This window comes from Dendronephthya gigantea, unplaced genomic scaffold (genome assembly GCF_004324835.1).
Source record: "Dendronephthya gigantea isolate DGI-Jeju-01 unplaced genomic scaffold, DenGig_1.0 000290F, whole genome shotgun sequence".
NCBI classification, from domain to species: domain Eukaryota; kingdom Metazoa; phylum Cnidaria; class Anthozoa; order Malacalcyonacea; family Nephtheidae; genus Dendronephthya; species Dendronephthya gigantea.
Genome location: NW_021163300.1, coordinates 157,781 through 163,780, shown reverse-complemented (window position 1 = coordinate 163,780; position 6,000 = coordinate 157,781). Strand labels below are relative to the sequence as shown.

The 6,000-nt window shown below is 36.3% G+C and overlaps 1 pseudogene; it reads right to left on the bottom strand.

Annotated features, from left to right (window-relative positions):
* Positions 1 to 78: 78 nt before the first annotated feature.
* On the bottom strand, positions 79 to 3,141 carry LOC114541425 (annotated as a pseudogene).
* Positions 3,142 to 6,000: the final 2,859 nt, after the last annotated feature.

The window sequence follows — 6,000 nt, the reverse complement described above, 5'->3', positions numbered from 1 at the left end:
TTTTCAATCCGCTGGAACATAATTCACAAGAACACTGGCAGTTGAGTAACCCAAGTTGGCCAAGCTAATCAAACCTACTTAAACACAAGATTTTTCCCTGAGGAAACACTTGATACAATCAACCTCCTAAGCTTATCTGCACAGAATCTACACTTAACATCTGACATGCACACCTTCTGCAACCCACAATAACAGTATGCCAAATCTCCAGAGCTTACTTGTTTGGGAATATATGACTTGGCACAAGAATGATCAGATCTCTCATTAGGAAGGTTAAAACCTCTCTCCCTGAGCCAGATTAAGGATACAAACTCATGTCGGAAAATTTGTTCCCATCTGGAAACAAAATTGGTATTCCTGCTGTATTTTGCAATGAAGACATGTTTTGCCTCTCTTCCTTCCATTGAGTTAATACCGTTGCCAAGGTCATATTTGTCCTTCATGTACTGGGTATGGGCAGGAACAATATTGCCTATTGTCCAAACAGTGGGATTTACTTGAAAGAACAGAGCATTTGCCCGGAAATAGTCTCGACAGAGATTGGTAAGCTTCTTTATCTCATCATTTGAAATATTTATTCGACTGAATATCGAAACACAATCTCTAAGAAGAAGGCAAATGTATGCAAGAATATGCAGAATAGTTTTCTGCCTACCAGGCTCAGAAATAGGTTCAATATATGAAATTAATTTCATGAAATGCAGGAGAAAAAGTCTTGACTGCTTGCCAGTGAAGCGATATTCAAAACTTTTCCATTAGCACCAGTTTCATCAAACCACTTGATGATCTTATTCGCTAACCTTGATAAATTGCATTCACGCATGGAAAGGATGTACATTTTAAATGGAGAGTTTGAAGGAACCTGAGCAAAAGAATTCACCTTCTGTCCAAGCTTTGTCATTGCAATTACTTCATAAAGCAACAACCTATGGGTAAGTGCACAAGCATTGTTTTTTAGGTGAAGCGGGTCTACATGAGCCCGATCAATCAACCTTCCAACAATGGGTTGAAATTCCTGGCGGCTTTTCAACTGGGCAATGAAGGATGTTACCTTAGATCTTACTGTGGCTGGTGCCAATGGTTTTTTGGCCATAGTTTTCTTAAAATCTTCAACCTTGTTTGCAGCAGAGACCCTGTCTTCATATTTCCAGGGCTTCCACATTTCCTTCCCAGAAAAACTGAAAGAACCTGCAAGAGAACTCATATTATGGGTGCTTACATTTGCAAAGGTAGAAAAGAAAGTGGCTGCGTTTGATAGTTCTCCACCAAAGAATGCCAACATCTTCATGTCGTTAGGCATTTCTGAGACATGAAATCTTACATTAACCATCTCACCACCACACTCAACCTGAAAGGTACTTTTCTCCAAAACACTAATATCACTCAAGCACTTTTGTAGAAACCGACGCACTGGCACACAATCCTCTTTACAATTGGCTCCAAACAATAGATAATTCTCATTGCTGCTTAGCACTTTCCTGCCTAAATTAAGAAAACTAACTAACCAGCAACACGAAGTGTCATCTTTTTCAAATGGTGCCCCATCGCCTCCAAGTGAAATATTGAAAGTGTAAGTTTGTTTCTTAAAGCATACAAGCTCATACCTCTTTCGACACACTAAGTAGTATCTAGCAAGAATAAGAACTATCTCCTGAATATTTCTATACACCCCATCAACTTTGTCAATTTCATCTAGACCATCACAAAGTGTTTCCCTAATGGAATAAAGTTTACCAATATCTATTGATTTAATATAATGTGCAAGCTTATGGTAAGGCAACAGTCTCGGAATAGGGCAGTTATTGATTTTTATACGAAGAGACTTTGCTTCATTACTCTTTTTGTAACTACTTGCCCTATAAACATTACGATACTTCCTTTTACCCATTATACCGCCACTATAATACACAGCGATACTTCTTGTCATGTTATCATTTGACTTTTCATAATCATTTATACCTTTCTGTAATATCTTAGGAATTACTCTTTTAACTGTTTTAACATTTGTTGAAAAAACATTAACTAAAAGTTTTTCAGAACATTTTGTTATTGCTGTGTCACACAGACCAACTTGGCCTGGTAAATTTGAGTGATTAGTAGCCCCATGAATCTGACATGCTGCCTCAAATGTCTCTGAACTCCTCCTTCTTGAAGTAGCTAGACTAACTGTACTATTTGCACCAAACTGAGTGCGGTTTCTCATTCTTATTGAGGTTGATCTCTCTGAAATAAATCTTTTCTTCCTAGGTGGCTCTGAACTACCATGACCTGCTCTACCTGCTCTATTCACTTCACTGATAACATCACCCCCTTCCTCAATATATTTATCAAGGTTTTCAATCTGAAGGCAATTATGAATTTTATTTAGAATGTGTGCAGCAGGAAAAAAAATACAAAAGCCAATATATATACACAGCCAAAAACACCCAAGTTGCAACAAGTCTGCTGCAGGCCTGTTGCAACTTGTTGTATCAAACTGATATCTGATGTGTTCGCATGGCTTGCATCAGCTTGTTCAGACAGGGCTGTTACAAGTTGTCAACAGACTTGCTGCAAGTCGTCAACAGACTTGATGCAAGTTGTTCTCATCAGACCTGATGCAAGTTGTCAACAAACCTGTTAGAAGTTACAACAGACTTGCTGCAAGTTGTTCAATCAGACTTGTCAAGCTTGGGATTGACAAGTTGCATCAAGACTGCTAATTATGACAAGTTGCAACAAGACTGATTTTCACAGGCTTGTCGCAACTTGTTGAAATTAACCAGCTTTTTGCAACCGGTTGATAACTTGAAACAAGCCGGTAAAACTGACAACTTGCAACAAGTCTGTGGCGTTTCTGGCTGTGTAGTAGAGTACCAGTCCGTGAAACATGCTGCTCAGGTCTACATTCAAAGCACAATCAAATTAATATTTATATAACTCAATTTTTTAAAAAAATACACTAAATTTTGCATCTATTCGTCTCATTCTCTCACGTTTTGAACAAAGTTCCTTCTCTTTCTGAGCTAATTGCACATCTGTTTCCTGAATAGCTTTTGTTTCTTTTAAAACATTGTCCCATTTCTCCTTCTGCAAGACCATATATTTCCCAACAGGAAATCTGTTGTATCGCCTCTTCCTTACACCACTTGAGGCAGCCATGCTAACATGATAAAATCCATCAAAATACAAAATAAGCGCTTTCTTGCCAAACAAAAAACATACGATCGAAGAACAATACCTAAGCGTTAAGTATTTGCCAAAGAACAAGCACAACAACGTAGCTGCCCAAAGTTTAATGAAGCCAAACATACCATTGTGTGTACTCAATGTGAATACCAAAACAATTCTTCAAAATAGGGTATCTACTTGCACGTAAAAAGTAGGTCAAATTAAATCTTTTCTCTGCATATTTGGTATCAAACGGGAGATTTTGATCAGCTCTACTTCGCTCATCGACTCAATTTTCTGAACAGTAAAAAGAGGCCTTATGGGAAGGCGTAAAAGTGGAGATAAAATCGAAATTCCTTGTTTTTCCGTATTAAAAAAACTCGAACCCAGTTTCCCAAAAATTGCGGGTCGCGACCGACACGATCTACGTGAGCGAATTTATTCCAGCCAGTGCCCGCCGTGGTACCTCTAACATGAGTGCAACCTTTCGTTCACTGCAATGTAATTTATAACCACTAAACTTCTACACAAAAATATGGCATATGTTGATGTTGAAATAGTTTCGAAACGTTAGCTTCAGTTAGCTTATCACTTTACTAAGAACCCACTTATTAAATTAGAAAAGGAATATGGACCTAACTTTTTGAAGACAGAGGGGAGGGGGGGCATTGATACTATGATGAATTACGATTTTGAATTTATTGCGAATAGTTTCATTTTAGGGAATGAGGTATAATTAACCCGAACATACCATATCACTTCCACTTTTATGACCAGCAAAGTCTTTGTAGAACTTTTAAAATATAATAATCAGTGGTTAATTGACAGATTGTACAATACAGTAAAACAAAGGTACGAAATAATAAAAATTACACTTCCTTACTAAAGCCTCTGTGATAAGGTCTTCTCTGCGCTCAGTAGAAATTGTAATATTCTGAGTCTTTTGCCTGCTTTGTCTATAAAACAAAAACAGTTTTTTTACAAATTACCAGCAGTTGTCAGTTTTATTTTATCTCAAGATTGACAACTGACCTTTTCTCCCACCAATGATAACTTCTGTTGGTGCCTTCAAGCTTGGCAAGATGTTTAGAAAATCTTTGAAAGCCCAATAAAATATTTTTGAAAATTTGTCAGTTAATAACTTACTCCATGTGGTTACCAACCATTCACATGTGCAATGACAAAACTAGATTGAGAACTTTATGGCTGCAGTTATATTCCAGTTGCCAAAATACATAGAAAGACAGAATGATAGTTGTCAGGTGTTGAAATCCTACATACAATAATTTGCATGAAATTATGGAAATGATAATAAAATCCTAAAAGGACATAGGATTGATTTCAACATCATTTGTTAGGAAAATCAGCAAAAGAACCTCTATTTTGGAGTTGGTCTGAATTCTTGACATTTTGCCAAAACTTTCTAATAGTTGTTTATCATAACAAAGAGCTATTATATATGTTAGGCATTTGCAAGCAAATTCCAATTTGAAACCACAGGATCATGCAGCAATTATATTGTATCAATATGGTGGAAGATAGGAAGTCAGGATACATATCACGTCAGATAAGCCCAGGTTGCAAAAGACATCTTAATCAAAATTTACATCTAAATGACTTTGACAAACATTGACACTCAGGTATTAAAGTCACATACTCGGTTAGAAAACTTGTAATTTGTAATAACAAAAATATTACAATTACCTGGTATTATTTAATATACCAGAGCAGTACTTGAGTGTGAAAGTACAAAAGTATCCAGAACTATTACACTTACTCAAAATCGAAAACATTCGATTGCAATTCCGTTATGATCTTTGGCGCATACCCGATTCGTGAACTTTGACGTCGGGCGCGTGATGAAAGGACTGATGAAATATTATGTGGCAGATCACTAATGAGGGTTATAAGGCCGTGTTACGAGTAACGAAATATATTGTAATAATTAAATAAATATGTAATGCATAATTATACGGCACTAATAATATAATGCTACCATTAAATTGTTCTACGGTTCTACGGTTTTATGGTTTTATTTTTGATGTTCTACGGTTCTATGGTTCTATGGTTCTATGGTTCTACGGTTCTACGGTTCTACGTTCTACGGTTATATGGTTCCATGGTTCTATGGTTCTACGGTTCCAGGGTTCTACAGTTCCAGGATTCTACGGTTCCATTGTTCTACGGTTCTATGGTTTTACAGTTCTATTGCAATGAATACGAAATTTTCTATAAATCTCTAATAAAGTATATTATTTACTCTCTTTTCAGTTTACACTGTCTTAAAATTCGTAAAAAACTAAAAACGATTGTTAATAAATCCAAAAAAGGCAAAGCGAGACGATGTTTGAAATTTCAAATTAAAATTTCGCCTTTCTCTCGTTGTACGGTTGGTTGCCGCGACACTATATCCCCAAATATGTCGATTATGCGTCCACTCTGACTCTTACTCATTATTATATTTCGGTCAGTGGATGCATTTACGTAACATTGGTTCACAAGGGAATGAGGGATATTTACTGTCAACAATCAGGCGTATAAAATTAATTTATCAAACCATGGAAGAAAAACAAAATATTTCACCTATGATAATTTGGAAATATCCCTTCCTTGCTGACTCAATTGTGGTGGAAGAGTAAGTGATAACCTTGTTGATGTACATAATCTTTACGATTATTTATGTTTACCACCTCTATGATACTTTAAGAAATGGATCTGACTTGTTAAACATATCAATAAATATATTTTTTCTGATACAGGGTTCATGGAGCATAAGAATGCCTGGGGTAGAAACAATTTAAGAAAAAATCCTGCACTTTAGCTTGTTACAGAGGTAAGTTTGCTTTTAGT